The following is a 22844-nucleotide window of genomic DNA, read 5'->3' as shown; positions in this document are numbered from 1 at the left end:
TCTAAAGTCACTGTGGCTTTGGGTTTATGTTAAAAGCAAATTGTGTAATTTTACCCATTAAAGGCAGAACACTATTTGTTCTCAGCAGAACCCCAGAACATGCAGAAGTAATTTGCTTCACTTGTAAAAGACGTTTTGAACGCAATTCAAATAGCATATTTTCTTGCTTATTCTTGGTGCGGCTCCACACATGCGAAGGTCTGCATTTGGAAGGCCTGACCCTTTTGCTTGTAATTGAGAAGTTTTCTTTGTTTTATCTCTCTTGGGAGGAAAGAATTTAGATTCTCCAGAATCCCCCCTGTTTGTCCCGTGAGGTTTATCTTTGAGTTGATCAGCAAGCCGTGCGTTGGCTGTTTTTGCGGAGTTGCTGGGGGGCGGGGGGTGTCACCACTATTCCCTGTTAATTAACGCGAATTAGGGAATTAAGGAAATTTCTGGGTTTAGGTGCTGGAGCTGGAGGCCTCTGAGCTTGTCCCACCCTCAGTCTTTGATCGCACTCTCCCAATAGCCCTCCAGCTGCCTCTAACAAGGCAAGAAGTCCGCTGACTAACTCGGAGAAGGGCCTCCCAACCTCTCTGTCCAATTTGTTCCAGGGGGGGAACACTGCCCGTAGTTCTCTCTCGCACAGAGGAGGGGCTACTGGAAAGCGGGGGAGGGGGATCCTGGGCTGCCCTGGGGAAAATTGTGATCCAACTTGGGAGACTGTTGGAAGCCCCTCTCAGAGAGCGCGTTACTGCCCACTCGGAAGTCAGGCTGAGCAGGGTTGGGGGATGTTCTCTGCTGTTGTGCTAGGACTGTCAAATGTTTCCTTCTTTGAACCTCGGTGGTGAACCCTTAAGGATGCCCACAAAATAAGTGAGACTGTAAGAGTTAGTCATGAAGCCCTCAGTTGCGGAGTTGTCCCTTCTGGATCTAGGGGGAACCAGACAGGGATTGCCAAGAAGGACTCTGTGGGCCCGCGCCTGGGACACCACTCCCCCAAGGTCACTGAGGACAAGGCTGCTGCTATGTACCCTGGAACAAGTAGCCTCGCCTCCTCTTGCTAGCTGTCTCAGGTGACTCAGTCCCCACTAACATGCCCTGAGAGTTCAGGACAAAACCAAGCATTCCCTGACCATTTCTAGGTTGGAGGTTCGAAATGTTGATTGTATTGGGGCCAGAACTGTGGTGCAACACCGCACCCACTATGGGCACCCTTTTGAGTCCTGCCTGCTTCACTTCCAATCCAGCTTCCTACTAGTGCACCTGGGAGAGCAGCAAAAGATGGCTCAAGCTCTTGGGCCCCTCTACCCATGTGGGAGACCTGGAAGAACCTCCCAACTTCTTCGCTGAAGCATTAGGGGAGTGAACCAGTGGAAGATTCTCGCTGTATTTCTCTCTCCTTCTAACTCTTCCAAATAAATAAATCTTTTTAAAAATGCTTTTAAATGTGAGTTATATTGCATAAGATTCCTTAAAACTTTTTAAAAAGGTATTTTGCCAGACCCAGCATGGTAGCCTAGCAACTAAAGTCCTCACCTTGTACGCACCCGGATCCCATATGGGCACCAGTTCTAATCCCAGCAGCCCCACTTACCATCCAGCTCCCTGCTTGTGGCCTGGACAGCCCAAAGCCTTGGGACCCTGCACCCACGTGGGAGACCTGGAAGAGGCCCCCAGCTCTGGGTTCCTGGCATCGGAATTAGTGCAGCTGTGGCCATTGCGACCACTTGGGGAGTGAATCATCGGACGAAAGATCTTCCTCTCTGTCTCTCCTCCTCTCTGTATATCTGCCTTTCCAATAAAAATAAATAAATCTTTTTTTTAAAAATCAGCAGGGCTGTCTCCCATTTGGGGGTGTGATCATCTGCCTCCAGGAACTCCTGTCGCTTGGTGTATGAGGTTTGTCAAATTCCCTCCACTGCCCGCCCTGCCTCTGTGCACCTGCTACCATTGCATTGCAGATGTGACAGGCTAACTTGTGAAAGATTGCAAGGCTTCTTCAGCCTCTCTTCAGCATCACTCATGCTAGGGGGCGCTAGCTGCTATGTGAGGTTACCCAAGGAGCCCTGTGGTTTGGTAGGGAGATTTGCCGCCCACACATCAGGCCCTGACCTACCAGGCATGTGAGTTATTTGTCTCAAGAGTACCCTCAAGCCTTGTTGAATCTTCAAATGATCTCAACCCTAGCTGGCGTCTTCCTGCAGCCTCTCCAGAGAATCTGAGCCAGTAGCATCCCACGTTAAGCTCTTCTGAACTCTTGACCCCCCCAAAAAAAGCTATGTGAAATCAGCAAAGCATGCTGTTTAACCCATCACATTTGGGGGCTAAGTGTTACACAGAAATTGATACCTAAGACAAGTAGGAAGAAATCTGTAACTCATACTTGCCTTTGGCTGTAAGCCACATTTAGCCACAATGGCTGGTGCTGAGTCAATCTGAAGCCAGGAGGCAGGAGCTTCTTCTGAGTCTCCCACGTAGGTGCAGGGTCCCAAAGCTTTGGGCAGTCCTTGACTGCTTTCCCAGGCCACTAGCAGGGAGCTGGATGGGAAGTGTAGCTGCTGGGGTTAGAACCAGCTCCCATATGGATCCTGGAGCATTCAAGGCGAGGACTTTAACCACTATGCTATCATGCTGGGCCCTGTAAGTGCACTTGATAACAGAAATTTGAGAAATGTCTGTCTGAATCTTTTGCCCAGTTTTTGATTGGGTGGCATGTCTTCTTGTTGGTGAGCTTCAGAGTTCTTTATGAAATGGGACAATTTGACCCAAGAGGCAGCCAGGGAACAAGGACAGACACACAAGGAGATGCCATGTGAAGATGTGCCTCACACTGCCTAAAAGCCAATAACGCACCAGAAGCAAGGAAAGCGAGGCCCACAGCGCACCCTTCCCTGTCTGCTGACACGGGAACCTCAGGCGTCCATTCTCCAGAGCTGTGAGACAGTGTGTCTATGTCGTCTCTGCCTCTTTAGTGCACTTAGTATGACGAAGTAGTGGAAGTACTTCATAGTCACTTTGTCCTGGCAGTGCCCAAAATTAATCAGAGCAATAACTAAAGAGCAAATGCTACTGATTATAAAGTTGTTAAACAAAATACTAGCTAGCAAAATTATCTCAACTAAACCAATACACACACACACACACACACACACACACACACACGCTCTCATCTGTCAGATCCATCAGCAGTCCCTTCATCTTCCGGTGGGTGTGACTGATGGTACAGCTGAACACCTTTTGCAGTTGCTGTCACTTCCTGAGACCAGCCTAGTCCATCCCTAACTGAATCCACCGGAGCAGTCTCTGCAGTGTGAGATCTAGTGTATCCAGCTAAACTTGGATGTTGAAACTTTAGGTGTTCAAAGCAAGCCTTGTGGAGGGAGGGTCTATCTTCTGAATTGACCAGGGTGCAGATATGACTCTGTTCTGCATATATTCTTACTTTCTTGCTTGCATTCTTTTGGGGGAATAGGTGGAATAAGATGAGTACTAGAATATGATAATTCTTAAGGGACAAATGATTTGTTGTTGGGTTCAAAATAATTTAAATGAGTGCACTGGTCAAAGAAGAAATCTCTACATAGGGTAAAAAATATTTTAATCAGTGTAGCCCAAAATAGACAGTCTATGAACACTTTATTATGTCTGTGAGAATGCAGGAAGAATGCACTAGAATGTAAATCAGTGCACAGCTTCTTTTACAAAGAAAGTTTGTAAAGATTTATTTATTTTTGTTGGAAAGGCAGATTGGATTTTACAGAAAGAAGGAAAGGCAGAGAGAAGAATCTTCCATCTGCTGGTTCACTCCCCAAGTATCTGCAACCACTGAAGTTGAACTGATCTGAAGCCAGGAGCCAGGAGCTTGTACTGGGTCTCCCATGTAGTTATAGGGTCCCAAGGATTTGGGCCGTCCTCAACTGCTTTCCCAGGCCATAAGCAGGGAGCTGGATGGGAAGTAGAGCAGCTGGGATATGAACCAGCAGCCATATGGGATTCTGGGGCATGCAAGGTAAGGATTTAGTCATTGAAACATCGCACCAGGCACTACCAAGAAAGTCTTGTTATTAAATAAAAACTATTAGCTCAATATATTATTGAGTGTAGAAGCATCGTTGTTTTACATTCTAGCACAAACTTAGGAGCTTGCAGTGCACAAATAAACAAATAGGAGGAGTGTGATATACATCTTTTTGCATATTTTTCCTGATTGATTTATCTATGTGTTTTGTTTGTTTGTTTGTTTTATTGGGAAGGCAGATTTACAGAGAGAAAGATCTCCTGTCTGCTGGTTCACTCCCCAAGCGGACACAAAGACCAGAGCTGGGTTGATCTGAAACCAGGAGCCTGGAACTTCTTCTGTGTCTCCCACACGGGTGCAGGGTCCCAAGGCTTTGGGCCGTCCATGACTGCTTTCCCACGGCACAGGAAGAGAACTGGATGAGAAGCCGGGATTAGAACCGTTGCCCATATGGGGTCCAGGTGCGAGCGAAGCAAAAACTTTAGCCACTAGGCTACCACGCAAGGTTACTCTCATTATGATTGTGAAAGTTGTCCCTATAATATGTCAATGTTTTTTCGTGTGTGTGTTTCTCAAGGATGCTATTAGGTACATAGAAGTTTATGACACTTTTATATAGTTAAGTTATGGTTTTCTCTGGTACTATGTGTGTTAAACATTGATGATGACATCATCAACTATGTTCTTCATTTCTTTAAGCAAAATAAACACCAAATTTGGTTGAAGTAGCAATGTATTCAGCCAAAAAATGTTTAACATCAAGTTTTCTTTGTATATGCTTCTTACCTCTTGTTTTCTTTCTTCCTCCTAAAGTGTATGCTTGATAGATCTTTTAATGAGGATATAACAATCCACCAGTAAATATTTAATTCTTTCCTTATTTTAGAATTATAATTTAGGTAAGTTCGGAATTGGAGATTTACTATTATATGCCTTCACCACTTTAAATGTGTAATTCCATTGCTTATGGATATTTTTGCTGTTGAGAAATTCATTATCTGATGGTCCTCTTTAGTTCATGTTAATTTATCTTTCTCTCTGATAGTATTTGAGATTTTCTCACCTGTGAGGATCTCTAGTTTTTCTATAATGTTTTCTTATTATGAATTTATTTTTACTTTTGCTCCTACGTGTTTATAGGCCTTTTCAGGTTGAAGGTTCCTGAAATCCTGTCTGAACCTTGCCTAGTTCTCACCACTGCCTCTCACTCATTCTCTACTTTCAGAGTATTTCTGGAAATATCTTTTCATATGTGAATACCTAAATTTCATAACTGCACTTTGATTTTGTGCCTATCTAGAGCTCTCTGTTGTGCGCTGTGTGTTCTAAGGGATTCTCTCCCATCTTTCAACCCTGTGACCCATATGATTAAATGTGTATTAAAAAGTTTATTTCTATCATGATGTTTGTTATTTTTAAGACCCAATCATTTTATATCTGGTTGTTTTTGCTTCACTTAGTCATGCTTTGTTTTATGAATTATTTCTTTCTCTGTGCATCTGACCGATTCAAACACACTGATTTAATATCTGGCCCGCAGCTGTATTCTCCAGTTTCCATGCTCTCATTTCTTACGCCTGTAGACTTCTCATGTTCTGAATATTTTAATATTATATTTCATTTATTTGGGATTCTAAGGTTTTCTTCCACAGTTTTCCCCTTGTGGTGCCTCATAATTTTAGTGTAAATTTGCATTAGCCTCAAAACTCTCTGGAGGATACTTGGCATGGTAGCCTAGTGACTAAAGTCCTCGCCTTGCATGCACTGGGATCCCATATGTGTGCTGGTTTGTGTCCTGGCTGCCCCACTTCCCATCCAGCTCCCTGCTTGTGGCCTGGGAAAGCAGTCGAAAACAGCCCAAAGCCTTGGTACCCTGCACCCATGTGGGAGACCCAGAAGAAGTTCCAGGCTCCTGGTTTCAGATCAGCCCAGCTCCGGTCTTTGTGTCCGGTTGGGGAGTGACCCAGTGTACAGGAGATCTTTCTCTCTGTCTCTCCTTTTCTCTGTAAATCTGACTTTCCAATAAAAAGAAATAAATCTTTTTAAAAGAACTCTCTGGATGGCATCAGTCGCCTCAAATCTTAGTGTTTTATATTGAGTTTCTAATACATAAAGATAGCACAGCTTGTGGCTCTTCCTCAGCTCATAGCACCTAGCAGACATAGGTGGTATGTGCTCATCCAGAGTCAGAGATGAGTAAACACTCTTAAGGTTGTCCTCCCAGGTCAAAAAGGGAAGATATTCTGGGCCTTTCCACCATCCAAAAGTTTCTCACTCACCACATCTTACAAAGATCCTTCACCTTGACATCTGAGGAGGTGGTTTACCTGACTTGCTCCAAAAGAGACAAAGACACAAAAGTGATTACAGCGATGTAAGATGGGATCTCGGGCAGAGGGAAGTGCTGGATGGATGCTGGGGACGTGAGGAACTGATGTGTCATTGGAGAGATGCCAAGCTGCGGGCAAACGGGCATGGAAGCTGATACCAAAACGAATGGGATATCCAGGAGAGGTGAACTGGGTGGAGGCTAGGTCCGTCGGAAAAGAGGAGATCTGAGAAATAGGAACGATTTTCCAAAAAAAATGAAAACAGTACATGAGTTACCCACACTTCAGTGTTTACAGAAGCTCCATTCACAATATCTAAGATATGGAGCCAGCTTAAATGTCCACCAGCTGGTGACTGGATAAGCAAAATGTGGTACACATACGTGGTGGGATATTACTCAGCCATGATAATGGATACAAACTTGAAACAAAAGATGCAACTGGAGGTTTTTAATGCTAAGTGAAATAAGCGAGATCCGACAAGGAAAATATCGTGTTTCTCTTACTGTGGTAATTAATATATACAAATAGATACAGTTTTAATGATTATGATTATTTTAGAATTTACTGCTCATGAAGGAACTGGACATTTTTCATTTGATAATTATTTATAGCCCTTGCTAATATTCCTACTGAGCTCTGGTCTTGCTGTTTTTTACTTGTTGAACTCTATCTAATGGAGCATAAAGTCTTTGCCCATAATATAAAATTTAAAAATGTTATCTCTTGGGCCCGGCGGCGTGGCCTAGCGGCTAAAGTCCTCGCCTTGAATGCCCCGGGATCCCATATGGGCGCCGGTTCTAATCCCGGCAGCCCCACTTCCCATCCAGCTCCCTGCTTGTGGCCTGGGAAAGCAGTTGAGAACGGCCCAATGCATTGGGACCCTGCACCCGCGTGGGAGACCCGGCTTCGGTTCCAGGTTCCCGGCTTCGGATGGGTGCGCACCGGTCCGTTGCGGCTCACTTGGGGAGTGAATCATCGGACGGAAGATCTTCCTCTCTGTCTCTCCTCCTCTGTGTATATCTGGCTGTAATAAAATGAATAAATCTTAAAAAAAAAAAAATGTTATCTCAAAAGTAGGAAAAGAGGAAAGAAAGAAAAGAAAGGAAGGAAGGAAAAGGGAGAAAGGAAGGAAATAAGAAAGGAAGAAGCAGCAAACACGGGAAAGTCAGAGGGAGATGAGGGAAGGGAAATATCGTTATATCTTAAAACTGTATCTATGAATAACATTGAATCTGTCCTTTTCATAGTAATAACATATTAACAAGACTGAGGAAATCTGTGTTATAATTATGCATTTTCTGTGGCCTTGAGAATCTAATATATTGTTAAATTCTTTTAAAGAGAAAAAATATTTTAAATTAATTTTTAAAAGAATTTTCTACAAGTTTACTGAAATCAAGAATTGAGGCAGGCGTAGTGTCAGAGGAGTGACAATAAGTGAAATGCTGAAAGCTTCCAGTGTTAAGGAAGGGGAAGGGACTGTGTAGCCTGGAAGCTGGAAAGTGATTGTGGCAAGAAGGTGGCAATAGAAGAGGCCTAAGGCTTGAGATTTCAGGCTTGGATAAAGAATGATCTGAAAGTAGCCGTGAAAGGGAAGCCGGATCTCGCCCCGGCCAGGCCCAGTGGGTAGGAGATTTCAGAGAGAAAACAGCTACTTGCTGAAGAACAGCTAGAGCAGGGATTCTGGTTAGTCCACCTGCAGGCCTACCCTCCATGCGTGTGTAATTATGTCCGATTCTTGTTGACTGATCATATCATGTCTCTCTGATTCAACTGGACTGTCCATCTAGCCAGAAATGCAGTCTTGTGCTGCTTGGTTTGCTTTCCCACCCTTTGGCTCTCCACGAACTCTCAATGTGGACTCAACAGCCTTGCTGTCGGCTGGGAGCTGGTCTTTAGCTACGCCAGTGCAGCTGTTTCTTTTCTCTGCTCTTTAGAGAGGCGCACTGTCCTTGCTCCTGACAAGACAGAAACCACTGAAGCATCTCAGCCCCCTCGTGGTCCGGACCACTGATGTTATTCTCTTCCTCGCTCTCTTCTACAGCTTCAATTTGCTACTCTGTTGGATTTACCGCATCATTGATCAAAAATGCTCTGTTGTTTTTTTATATGTATTTTAAAAATCCTCTTGAGAAGGCCAATGCCATGGCATTCCAGGCTAAACTTCGGCCTGCAGTGACAGCACAGATTGGAGTCCTGGGTGCTCCACTTCTAATCTAGCTCCCTGTTAATACACCTGGTGAAGTGGTATAACACGGATCAAGTGCTCAGGTCCCTGCACCCATGTGGAGATCTGGAAGAAGTTCCAGGTTCCTGGCTTTGGAATGGTCTAGCCTCAGCCATGGCTATCAGGGGAGTGAACCAGCAAATGGGAGAGCTATCTCTATCTCTTCCTTTCCTTTTCCTTCTCTCTTTCTGTGTTGGTCTGCCTTTCAAATGAAAGTACAGCTGTTTCTTGATTATCTTGCTGATCGGCTAACAATTGGACATTGAATCCCACTGAACACTCAGAAGCAATGAATCTTCAAGTTTTTGCAGCGTTTTGGGAAATACCTTCAACAATCAGCCAGAGCTGTCAACTTTGCCTTAGCCTTCACTTGCTGCTGACACCGCACCACAGGATTAGTCACAGTGAGATCTTAGGATCCCCCTGGGTCTTTCATGTGTACGCAGACACACTCGCGCCTGTGCGTGACCTTCCAGATGCCTTGGAATAGGTGGAGCTTCTCAAAGGCCCTTTGGACATCTCATTTTTCAGGTTTTGCTTTCAAGCTTTCCTGTTAGCTAGCTGATTTCCCCAGCTATCTGGCTGTCAAGTCAAGTAATTGTCTCTGAACATTTTCAGCAAACACTTCTGGGAAAAGACTTTTCTCGCCATGCGAGCTCTGAACCAAGTCAAAGCCTTTCAAGTGGAATGCTCTAGGAAAGCACTGGACATAAGAAACATTTATGGTTCTCTGGGACTAGGGCCTTATTCTGCCCAGTCTGATGCCAGCCAGGCTACTTATTTTCAAGGATTATGAAGACGGTGGAGAGAAATAATTCAAAATCGGGCTCTTAACAATCACAAAATGGATTCCTTTTTTTCTTTTAAGATTTATTCATTTTATTGGAAAGTTAGATATACAGAGAAGGGGAGAGACAGAAAGGAAGATCTTTCGTCCAATGATTCACTCCCCAAGTGACCACAACAGCCGGTGCTGCACCGATCCAAAGCCGGGAGGGAGCCAGGAATCTTCCTCCAGGTCTCCCACACCGGTTTAGGGTCCCAAGGCTTTGGGCCATCCTCGACTGCTTTCCCAGGCCACAAGCAGGGAGCTGGATGGGAAGCGGGGCTGCTGGGATTAGAACTGGTGCCCATATGGGATCCTGGTGTGTTCAAGTGAAGGATTTTAGCCGCCAGGCCACCGTGCAAGATCCACACAAAATTTATTTATTCTTACAGAGACTCCATCTTACTTGGGCCTACTTTTTTCTTTAGTTTTTTTCTCTAACCTTCCCTGCATTGCTACAAGCCTCTGAGAATTGCCAGAGTCTTAGAAAAGTGTGTCAGTCTTGTTGTTTTGATGGAGCAGGGAGTTCGTTCCCCACATGCACTCCCTTTGAAGTCACCTCTGCCAGGATGTCACCCCCTCTCTCCTCAACAGCTGTCTGGGAAAGGTTTTCAGTGACTCCCATGTTTCTAAATCCAAGGATCAACTGTAACTCCTCATCTTCTACGCTGACATTCTCAAACGAATAGCTCCCCTCTGAATCTGAACCCCTGCCCCCAAATCTTGAGGCCAATTGTCCAATGACACATCTGAGACTTCCACTTGAGGTTTAGAAGGCATATCAGATTTTGAAATATCCGAAGCGTCGCTGCTAATGTTGTCTTCCAATCTGTTCTTCCCACAATCTGTTATTTCAGTAAATATTGCTCCGGCCAGAGAGTTTGAAGTCATGTTTCTTGACTCCACTTTTTCACACATCCAATCTGCCCATGAACATGTTGGTTCTATCTGCTAAGCATCCCTCAACCAACCAGTATGATCTCCTCCACAGTCCCAGCTGCCAGCTTCTCTCAGACCAATCAGTTCCATGATCTCCTAAGTGGTAACTCTGACTCTACCCTTGCTGTGTGAAAATTCATCTCAATATGGCAGCTTGGAAGACGTGCTTAAAGCCCAACTTGCGATTTTTCCCTTCTATGCTACTGACTTTCCCGGCACCTGCGGTCTCTTATTGTAAAAAAAGGTATCTTGCGCCTGGCGTGGTGGCCTAGCGGCTAAAGTCCTTGCCTTAAAAGTGCTGGGATCCCATATGAGCGCTGGTTCTAATCTCGGCAGCCACATTTCCCATCCAGTTCCCTGCTTGTGGCTTGGAAAAGCAGTCAAGGACAGCCCAAAGCTTTGGGACCCTGCACTCACTGGAGAAGATTCCTGGCTCCTGGCTTTGGATCGGCACAGCACCGGCTGTTGTGGTCACTTGGGGAGTGAATCATCGGACAGAAGATCTTCCTCTCTGTCTCTCCTCCTCTCTGTATATCTGATTTTGTGATAAAAATAAAATAATAATAAACAAGGCAGGTGTCTTTACAGATGTGCTCAGATTCCACGTGGTCTGGCTGTGCTCCCCTTCAAAGCTGCCTGTCCCTCTGTCTCTAGCTTCTTCCACTCCAGCTTTCTTGGTCTTCTCTCCAGACTACCTACGCACAGCTCCTCACTGTCTGGAACATTCTCTAAGAGACTTGCGAGCCTGCTACTTCACTTTGACTTTCAGTGGCACCTTGCCTGGCTCCCCCGGTCCACACTTGATCCACCTGTCCCTTTGCTGGTGTACTTTGTCCTTAGCACATATCCCTATCCATATACAACAACTTACTCAGTCCTCATTGGTTTCTCCTGTGGGCTGGTCCCAGTGACCGCTTCTGGTTTCACTTTCCTCCCCTTTCTCCTTCAGATACACTCTCTACAAGGATGCTGTCCTGACGGTGAGGAAGAGCAGGGACAGCCTGGCAAGCCTCCCTGTGGGATCGCTGGGGCACCTACTCCCTGATCCCATCAGGCCTTCAGAGTGATGTCACAAGCTCCGCACGAGGCTGCATTCCAGGCGAAGGATTGCCACCTCACGCAGGGTTTTCCTCCTCGGGAAGGTTCTGACATTTCACAGATGAACTCAGAGTTCCTCTGCTGCCACACAGGGGGCTCCTTGTATCCTGCTACACAGGAGTGTATGATTTATGCATCTCATAGGGATCATAGATTACATAAATGATGCATTATGCCATGATTCCCCACCCTGCTGCTGTCAGCATTTATTGGAAAGCATGATGCCATATCATAAAAGTGGTATGAATAGTAACAACTGAACCTTATGGAGACTGGTTGAAACAGCAAGCTTGAGAACTTGTTGAAATAATAAAACACAAAGTGTTTTTCTCTATAGGGAGAGAAAGAAATTTAGTATTGACATAGAATGAGACAATAATCCTTGATAAATCCTGATTCAAGCAAGGTAGCAAAATAACATGAGGCATACCATCCTGCAATTTGTAATCTCAATCCAAACATTTTGTGAATTATATTGTATAGCAATTCTTACTTCCCTGTTGTTAATGAGCTATTTTACATGGAAAGAATATTAAATATATTAATGTATGTACAACATTTAGGATGGTACTTAGTATACAGTGAGAATCATATGTAAAAGTAATTACTATTGGCCCAGCGGCGTGGCCTAGCAGCTAAAGTCCTCGCCTTGAATGCCCTGGGATCCCATATGGGCGCCGGTTCTAATCCCGGCAGCTCCGCTTCCCATCCAGCTCCCTGCTTGTGGCCTGGGAAAGCAGTCGAGGATGGCCCAATGCATTGGGACCTGTACCCGCGTGGGAGACCTGGAAGAGGTTCCTGGTTTCTGGCTTCGGATCGGTGCGCCCCGCTGTTGCGGCTCACTTGGGGAGTGAATCATCGGATGGAAGATCTTCCTCTCTGTCTCTCCTCTCTATATATCTGAATTTGTAATAAAATAAATAAATCTTTTTTTTTTTTTAACATTTTAGAATTTATTTAGTAAACCTCACCTGTGACTGTGTAACTCTAACAAAGTTATTCACTCGGCTGTATCAGAGGCTGACTGGTGGAGAAGGATTTCAAGTGGTACATTGCCCAGTACGTACTTTCTTTTTTTTTTTTATTATTTATTATTTTTACTTCATTAATTACATCGTATTATGTGACACAAATAAATAAATCTTTTAAAAAAAGTAATTACTATTAATTATGGCAACACTAAACAGATCGTCATATTGCTTACTTTATTTTCCAGATGAAAAATTAGTTTATAGTCGCCATAGTTTGTAAATCTGTTAATTCTGAATAGTAGAAGGGGCAAAGAAAAAAGCAGAAATTAGAAAGTAGTTAGAGGGCCTGGTGTGGTGGCCTAGTGGCTAAAGTCCTTGCCTTGCACACACCAGGATCTCATATGGGCACAGGTTTTAATCCTGGTGGCTCCACTTCCCATCCAGCTCCCTGCTTGTGGGCTGGGAAAGCAGTCAAGGACGGCCCAAAGCCTTGGGACTCTGCACCTGCGTGGGAGACGTGGAAGAAGCTTCAGGTTCCTGGCTTCAGATAGGCTCAGCTCCAGCTATTGTGGCCACTTGGGGGTTGAATCATCGGACGGAAGATCTTCCTCTCTGTCTCTCCTCCTCTCTGTATATCTGACTTCCAAATAAAAATAAAATAAGCCTTTAAAAAAGAGAAAAGAAAAATAGCAGGCTGTGATGTTCATTGGCAATTTCTATCTCAGGAAAAACAACGCATGTTTTATATATATATATATATATATATATGTATATATATATATATATCCATGCATATATTGCTATAATCTGCCATAAAACTGGGAATAAAAATTTATTTCTGTACTCAGTCTGTGAGGAGAGCATTACTGTTGATTTCAGAACTAGACTAAGACAGTGCGAGAAAACTGTACTATATCTCGTTAGAGAAGAAATGCAGACCATTGCAAGCAGTGTTTTAGCAGACCAATTCTACAGAGAAATCAATAGGGCTTCAAAAAGTTCATGGAAAACGGAATTAAAAGATAGGTTTACTTTGACGCAACACTTGGAAATTCATACCTTATATACAGTTTCCATGAACTGTTCTAAGACTCCTCACAGGTGTGGATTTCAAACAATCTTTGCACAAAAATGCACTCATCTTTTGATCCTGTTTCCCACGAACTTTCTCAAGTGTTTTCATAGATCGTGCATCACGACTAAGCAGGATTTATCCCAGGAATGTGAGTTTTGGCACAGGTGTCATGGGCTATTTTGTTTCTGTGCCAGAATGCGGGGCGGCGTGCTGTGGTCTTTCTCTCCGTCCCTCTCGCATCTTTGCCTGATGATCTGTCACCTTCATATACATTTCTTCTGTATTATTTATTAACTATTACATTTATTTCTAAAGGGAAAGAGAATGAGAGACACACAAACATGAAGGCAGTCAAGTTCAAATGAAGTGGTGAGGGATAAGCTTTACTCCAAAATGACTGTGTGCTTATAAGGAGATCTTCTAAGAAGAAGGCCACCAGCATGGTAACCTAGTGGCCAAAAATCCTCGCCTTGCATATGCTGGGATCACATAAGGGCACAGCTTCACGTCCTTGCTGCTCCACTTCCCATCCAGCTCCCTCTTGTGGCCTGGGAAAGCAGTAGAGGATGGCTGAAAGCCTTGGAACGCTGCACCCACATGGGAAACCTGGAAGAAGCTCCTGGCTCCTGGCTTCAGATAGGCTCAGCTCTGGCTGTTGCAGCCATTTGGTGAGTGAACCAGCAGATGGAAGATCTTTCTGTCTCTCTGTCTTTTTTTTTAAAGATTAATTTATTTTTATTGCAAAGTCAGATATACAGAGAGGAGGAGAGACAGAGCAGACCTTCTTCCATCCATTGATTCACTCCCCAAGTGAGCGCAATGGCTAGAACTGCGCCAATCCAAAGCCGGGAGCCAGGAGCTCTTCCGGGTCTCCCACACGGGTGCAGGGTCCCAAGGCTTTGGGCCGTCCTCAACTGCTTTCCCAGGCCACAAGCAGGGAGCTGGATGGGAAGTGGAGCTGCCAGGACTAGAACCGGCGCCCATATGGGATCCCGTGGCGTTCAAGGCGAGGACTTAAGCCGCTAGGCCACGCTGCCAGGCCCTACATTTATTTTTAATTCCACTTTTTCCCATAAACTTTTTGAAGAACCCTTGCGTGATTATGTGACTGAGGAGTTTCCAACAAGGCATCTGAAAAAAGAAAAAAATTTTAATTGATGACAAAATTGAACAAACCTGCAGTCCTTCCTATTGGTTTCCTGCATGCTTTGGAACCACTGTCCATAACTGACTGCCCTGGCCCGGCCCTCTGTCTTGTCATGCGCCATGACGGAGCACTTTCTGAGTGCGGTGCTGGCCAGCTGTGGTCTAGTGAGTTCCTGACGTCTCCTGTGTGTGTACACTAATGTTGATGACCTGTGTACACCTGTCCTGCGCATGCATAGGCCAGAAGAAAACCTGAACGGGAAGAACAAGTTTTCTCCTTCCCTCTGTGAACAGGCAACAGAAATAAGAAGCAAGCCAAAAAGTTAAAGTCTTTTCCAGTGTGTCTCAGGGGTGCATTTTCAAAGCATTTTCTGTTTGACCCTTGGTGAGTTCTTTGAAGCTTGACTTTTCACTAATTCCTAGAAAATTTGGTTTCATACATATTTGTTTCCTATCTGCTTGTTGACTGCATTTTCTTCCTTAACAATACATTTGTTTGACTCTTACTTATCTTTTAGTTTCTCCAAGCTTTCTCTCCTTTCTAATTTCCTAGATTTTACTTTAAAGGTTAAATGTAAGTCTGGTTTTATTTGTGTTTGGTCAATAAATCAAACTTTCCAATAATATCCATCTCTGTGTGTGTGTGATTCTACATACACTAGATAAATAATTATTAAAATTTCCTGCAAATTTACTGGTTTTACCAATGCAGTATTGTACTTGGCTCTCTCTAGGAATCATGAACATGTTTCGTTTGATTAGGGCTTTTTTTCTGATTTAAAAAAGGCATTGGGGGTGAGTGTCCAGCAGAGTAGTTCAGACAGCACTTAGGGTGCCCACAGCCATATCAGGGTGTCTGACTTGGGTACCGGATCCTCTGTTTTGTGGTTATATACACTGTGGCAAAGATAACACTGCTTGGATCTCTGCCGCTCATGGGAGACTCAGTCTTGGCTCCTGGCTGGGGCCGAGGCCAACCGTGGCTCTTGTGGGCATCTGAGCAGTGAATCCGTGGACAAAAGATGTGTGTGTGACTGTGCGGCCCTCTCTCTGCATTTAAAATAAAGTGAAAGTATGTTTTCCAGCTTCCACTGTGTACTTACATTAGGGCTTAGGACAGAAATTTAGGGACTCATCTGACTATGAGAAAGTGGGAGAACAAAGGAGGATAAGACACACGCTGACAAAACGGCCTAGGAAATTGCCAGACCCTATTATGATTCTGCAACTTTTGGGAATCCTGTAGGGCTGCCTCTGACTTCTGCTCAGCAGAGGTGAGGCGGGTAGCCTGGGCGGTGTGTCTCCTTATCACTAACACCTCTGCCTAATGGTTTCCCCTCTCCTGCTTGCTAATCTCTTACGAGGGTCTTTCTGTCAGACACTCTCTGGGACACCAAGCCAGATGATTGTGGACACCGCCGTTGTTGGCTTTTGAACGACACCACGGATGGAAGTGTTGGTGCTGCCTACTGACAAGACTCAGTTCCTTCCAAATGTGCTGTCTTTGTTCACCTTGGTTCTTTTTTCGCACGCTCGGGCAATGTTTCAGTGACACAAGCAGGGCTTTGTGTGGTTCCTTTCCAGGGTTTCCATCAGCCGCTTGTCCTGAAGATGATATGGGGCAGTAGGTAAGCATGACAGTAGTCTACATAAGTGTCAATGGAAAGTAGATGGCAGAAGGTCACATACCCTTACCCCTTGGTGTCCACAGGTGGTTGGTTGGTTCCTCGGATACCCAAATCCAAGGTGCACAGTGGTGTGGTGTTTGTGTGTAACCCAATCATACATCCTCCCATGTGTTTTAAATCATCTCTAAAGTACACAGAATGCCTAAAACAATGGAGATAGTTGTTATGCTCTAGAGTTTAAGGAAGTCTATCTGTTTGGTTGAAAATTATTCCTTTTCCTTGAAAAATGTTTAAAAACTTTGTACTCCTTAATTTTATTAATTTTTTTAAAAAGGTATTTGAAAGACAGAAAGAGAGATATACCCATTGGTTCACTTCCCAGATGCCTGCAACAGGCTGGGTCAGGATGAAGCCAGGAGCCCAAACGTGGGTACCAGGCACCCCAACTTCTTGAGTTTTTACCTTCTGCCTCCCAGGGCATACATTAGTAGGAAGCTGGAGTTGGAAATAGAGCTGGGATTCAAACCCAGCACTCCAGCATGGGAGCTCGTGGTCCCTAAGTGGTGTTTTAAATGTTGAGACAAATGCCGACCCCTCCCTTTAATATTTTGGATGTGTGGCTGGTTGAATCCATAGACGTGGAACCCATGGATACTTAGGGTTATCGCTGTGGTGAGGTGTGATATCTTTTATCTTCCCATTTCCTGTTAGTTCAACATGACCTGATTGTCTTCCTGGCTTCTCCAAGATAAATGTACTGAGGGTGTCAGCTGAGTACTTTTTTAGAGATGATTTTGGTGCTTCATTTTGAGACAAACACCTCGATGCTCAGCTACCACTTTGTACAAGATGAGGCAAAGCTTCTGCTCCTCTCATTAGTGCTTTTGTCACTTTCCACCAAACCATGGACTGGTCTCAAGTCAGCGAGATTCGTGAGGGCAAGCAAAAGCCCAAACTTGGGGCTCTGTCTAGAAAGGGGAGTGGTGATTAACTTTGTGTCCATTTGCTTTAGCCATGAGATTACTAAATGTTAGGCTGAACTCTGCTTCTCCCCATATCTGTGAGGATATTTACAGAAGACATTAGCACTCGGATTGGTGGCCTTGGTCAAGTGGATGCTCCCTCTTAGTGTGGGTCCAGCTAGAACAACACTGTGGGGCAAGGTTGAGTTCTGTCTCTCTTGGAGGCTGGTGTTCTTCGGACCTGCACTGGAGCCCACACCATCCCCTCCCCAGGTCTCAGCTCCTGGGTTTTGAATGGCACCACTAGCCCTCCAGTCCTCTCAGACCTCCCAGGCCGTGTGAGCTGTGAATGGCAGACCATGGAGCTCTGTTGCTTTCATCAGCAATTGTTGCCAATACTTTTGCTTAAGTCTGTTTTGTAGCTCTTGTTGGTTTGTCTCTCTGAACTAATACAAGATCCTAAAGTGCATTTACAAATGGGTGGATTTCTTTAGGTCCTTCTCCTGTTCAACATACTTAGCTGAAGAGGGGGAAATGTGAATTTGGAGAAAGGCCAGTTGGTTCAAGGCTAAACTTATTATTAAACTTTTCTCAAGAAAGAATAAGAAAAACTCTTGCTTTTCTCTTTTATTGTGCTATCTGGGGAACATCTGGAAAACATCATTGTTGCTAACTCACTCCATTTGTACTGTTTCCCTAAGAAATAAGAGAAATAGATATTAAAAGTAAAAAGGAAATCTCAAATAATAATGTTTTCTTTTGCAGGACCAAATACCTCTTTTTACTATAGACACATTTAATTCTAGACATTAATATAACTCTTAACATTTGGTAAAGTAAGCTTACGGTAATGTATGTGATTGCAGGTTGTTGAATTGAATTCTAACATTTTTAAGATTTATTTTATAGATTTAAAAGGCAAGTGGCTGAGAGAGATAGAAGAGCAAGACACACACACACACACACACACACAGAGAGAGAGAGAGAGAGAGAACGATCTTGCATCTGCTGGTTCAGTCCTCAAATGACCACAATGGCCTGGGTTGTGCCACCTTAAAGTCCAGAACCAAGAATTCCATTTGGATATTGCGTATGGAAGTCATGGGCCCAGATACTCAAGCCATCTCCCATTGCTTTCTCAGATGCGTTATCAGGGAGCTAAACTGGAAGTGACAGAACCAGGACTCAGACTGACACTCTGATATAGAATGTCAACCTCACAAGTGGCTGTTTAACCTGCAGTGCCCCGATGCCAGCCCCCAATTACAACCACTACTGAAAAGAAGTGATCATGGCCAGCACTGTGATGTTAGTGGGTAAAGCCCCTAGCTGTAATGCCCATATCCTGTATGGGTGCTGGATAGAGATCTGGTTGCTCCTCTTCCAATCCAGGTCCCTGCTTACAACCAGGAAATCAGCAGAGAATGTCTCAAGTCTCTAGGCTCCTGCACCCACAGGGAGACCAGGAAGAAGTTATTGACTTCTCCCATTGCCCTGATTTAACGCTGACCATTGTGACTGTTGGAGAGTGAATCAATGGATGGAAGATCTCTCTCTCTCTCTGCAACTGTGCCTTTCAAAGAAACAAAAATAAATCTTTTTTCTAAACTGACAAATGTTCACTGAGTATCTCCTATACATTCCATGATCTGAGCTCAAGGTCTCTCGTGGGGCTACAAAGTGCTAGCCAGGGCCAAGGTCTCATCTGAAAGCAGACAGAAAGTCCTGTGTGTGATTCTTCACAGGCGCCAGGTCCTTGATGTGGGTGGGCTAACAGCTCATTGGCTCCTAGGTATCTGCCACCCTTGGGACCTTGCCTCAGGACCTCTCCCACCTGGAAGTGTGCCTCCTGAAATTCCTCAAGGAGGCAGGCATTTGAGCTAATGTTTAAGACATTGTTTAGGATGCCTGCATCCCGTATAGGAGCGCCTGTGTCCTGAGCATCTGAGGATTATGCTACGTGTAGGAGTTCTGGGACTCAATTCCCCTCCAGATGCAGAGGGATAAGTGTGCTCTACTTTTTGGAATAGATGTTCAGGGATTAAGTCTCATGAAAGCCGGTTCAGAAAAATGTGGACGTAGTCACACAAGAATAAACAAACTGCAATCTGTCTTGGGAATGTAAGAACACTCTCACAGAGACTTTCTTAGGCATTCTGAAGAGCATCTTATTGGTCAAACTGGACACAGTACTCACTCAGAAAATCTCTGAAATTTCCTACTGAATTGTACGCAAAGACATCAGGCTTTCCCCTGCTGACAGTGACTTACATAGGCAGGATTTATTTTTTTAGCTAACAGGAAATTCGGAGGCAATAGTTGCTAGTGTAAGTTCAGCCACTGGCTGACATCTTTTGAACTGGTCTTTCCACCTCTCTATCCCAGATGTGGTGGGTTTCAGATTTGAGCTCCTGCCTCTTGGTTGTAGGTAGCTGCGGCACCCTCTAGTGGAAAGAAGGAAGCAGGGTGGCACAGTCACTGGTTTCTCCATCAAGGAGTTTCCCTAGGAAATTTCATTGATACCTCTTTGGCCATGATGAACCATAGGATGAACGAAGTTTCAGGGACAGAGCTCAGGAAAACAAGATATCTTTATTTGAACTGCCTTCAGGTACACGACAGAAAGTAGGATTCTGGAAGAGCTGGCACATTCCTTAACCTTTCTTTTAAAAAAAAATAAAATATTTATTTATTTGAAAGAATCGCAGAGACAGAGAGAGAGAGACAGATCTTCCATCCACTGGTTCACTCCCCAGAGGGCCGCAATGGCAGACACCTTTTGGGCAGGTTTCTCTGTAAAGATTAAAGTAAAACCAAAAGCTGAAAAATGTTAAAATCCATCGAATTTGGTATAGATGGAGCATTAGTTCTTGTGAAAATATTTCGCAGCCTCCAATGACCCAGAGAGCACTAAGCTAAGACTCAGGACACAAGGCAAACACAGGATGGTCCATGTCCTTGGAAGGTTTATAGTACCATCATAACAATGGGTCTGTAAATAGAATGTGAGGAAGATTCTGGGAAAAAAATGTACAAAATCCACTCAACAGGCAATGCCAACCTTGCCCAGGAATGCGGCAATGTGTTGAAGAAACAGTGCCCTTCCCAGTTGTGAGAGAAGGAAATAGCTCCAGCAACAGCCTGGTGGCAAGGGCAGTTGACTCCGCGGGAGATTTGAGGGGTTTCATGCAACTGCTGGCAGGCGGGGTTTTGCTCGTGTTCTTAGAAGAAGTTCCATTTTTCAGCTTTGCAGGAAATGGGCAAAGCTGAGAGTCAGAAGTCTGCCGGCTCTGCTGCTGATGAAGTGTGTGAGAGCCGCAGTTGGAAATCTAACTTGGGGAGCCCCTTTCTTTATCACTGCAATCTTACAATGTTTTTAGTGAAGTAAGCATGGCACGCGCTCTCTGCACCGTTCCTCCCTTGCCTGGCTGGCGGGGCAGCCGCGTTGCAGCCATCCGCTAGCACATGCTCCATTTTTTTTTTTTTTTTAACTTTGCTGAACAAGCCAGACAGAACTTACTACAGCAAATTTGTACCTGGAAATCACCAAGATGTGATGGCAGACAAGCCCTGTGTTCCCTGGGGGAAGGAAAGTCAGCCACACTCTGCGTGTGTGGATCGCTGAGGACTGCACCAAATTCCCAATAACCAGAGGCATCAAAACAAACAATCCACAGAAGGAAAATATTTTCCATCAGGAATCACTGAAAGCCACGTGTGTCTGCCAAGTGGGAAGGGGGCTCGCACTGTGTCCTCGGCACCTTCCTTCATTGCTTTGCCTTTTGTTCAAGAGAAAGCTTTCACCTCTCCTTTTTTGGTCACTGCAACTTTTTTTTTTTCCTGCTGGTGTCTTTAAAAATGTCTTTTATTCCATGACACTATAGGAAAGGCACTTTTGGAGCTGTAGCTTAGTTATAAATGACTCCCCCACAACTGTTTTTTATTTCCATTTTGTTTCACTGACTGAGAATGTAAATTGAACTTTAGGGCTATTGTGCTTTGTTCTGCCTCTCTTTGTGGAAATGTGTTCCGAATTAAAGTCCGCGAATCAAGCAGTGCTGTCGCACACACTGCTCCTCAGCCTTTGAAAAGCCTGAGCCAAGAAAAGACAGAATGTGATTTTATGAGCCCCAGATGGTTTGGTGGGTGTCACGGATGTCTTTACGTGCGGAGGTCACGGGTTCAGGTTCCATCTGGAGCCGGCTCAGAGCCATTTCGCCGCTGAGGTGGGGCCGCTGGGGCCTGGGGGTGCAGGCCCAGCTACCTGCAGGACGGAGGCCAGCCGCCTTCCTAGCCCACTGCTCCCACCTCGACCAGGGCCTGTTCTCTCAGACCTGGCCTCTGACTCAGAACAAAGGAGCGTCCTGGAGGTGGGCACTGGGTGTAGTAGGTCCAGACACCACGCACCGTCTGCCTCTCTGGGTTCAAGTCCTGCCTCCCACTCCTGACTCCAGCTTCCTGTTCGTGCACACCCTGGGAGGCAGCAGCTGATGGCTCAAGTACTTGGTCCCTGCCAACCACACGGAGTTCCTGACTTCACCTCCAGTCTGGCTTCATTTCTTCAGCTGTTATGGGCGTCTGGGGAGTGAACTGGCAAAGGGCAATGCCCTACCTGCTTTACTCTTTTTGCCTCTCAGATAAACAAGCAAAAATGAAAGAAAAAAAAAAAGAAAAAAACAACTCACACAGGGTCATGAGTTAGTCCCCCACAATCTTGACTCTACCAGCTCCTGTGTGAAGGTCCTTGAATCATCTCCTCTTGTTTATTATTGGTAAATGCAGATCTTTCTCTCACCGAGTCACTGCTGAAACCAGTGGCAAGTAAGGTGCTTTACAGGAGTATTTTCTGTTCCCTCCCGTGCTGTTGCTCACGAGGGAGGACAGAGTCTGGACCCACGGATGCTTTTTGCTCTGGTTTCTGAGGAGTGCTCACATGGTAAAGATACGGTTGATCTGTGACCGTGCTATTAATTCATGTGCTGTTGCTCTTCCATAGTTTTTTTTATAATCTATTTTATTGTATTGTTGTTGACAATCTTTACATAGTTAATTACAGTTAAAGAAAGAAAAAGAAAAAAAAAAGGTTCAGGGGGATAGGGAAGTGGGTAATATTATTATGCCCATATTGTTTCCATCGTGTATCTGAGGTAAAGGGGGATATTGAGGGAGAAGCCCCACCCGGTTTCCCGCCCACCCCGAGTCCCGGATGTGGGGCTCTTCCATAGTTAAAAAAGACTTTCAGTTTCAGTGAAATCCACATCATAAAAAAATGTATGTTTTAAACAAGTATTCACATATTCATATTGGTGTGCAAGCATCGCCATCTTCTATCTACACTCTTATTAAAAAAAATGGAAACTGGGTCCAGCAGTGTGGCCTAGCGGCTAAAGTCCTCGCCTTGAAAGCCCCGGAATCCCATATGGGCGCTGGTTCTAGTCCTGGCAGCTCCACTTCCCATCCAGCTCCCTGCTTGTGGCCTGGGAAAGCAGTTGAGGACGGCCCAAAGCCTTGGGACCCTGCACCCGTGTGGGAGACCTGGAAGAGGTTCCAGGTTCCCGGCATCGGATTGGCGCGCACCGGCCGTTGCGGCTCACTTGGGGAGTGAATCAATGGATGGAAGATCTTCCTCTCTGTCTTTC

Source organism: Ochotona princeps, chromosome 14 (genome assembly GCF_030435755.1).
Source record: "Ochotona princeps isolate mOchPri1 chromosome 14, mOchPri1.hap1, whole genome shotgun sequence".
NCBI lineage: Eukaryota > Metazoa > Chordata > Mammalia > Lagomorpha > Ochotonidae > Ochotona > Ochotona princeps.
The sequence above is the reverse complement of the archived record's forward strand: the minus strand, read 5'-3'. Positions refer to the sequence as shown.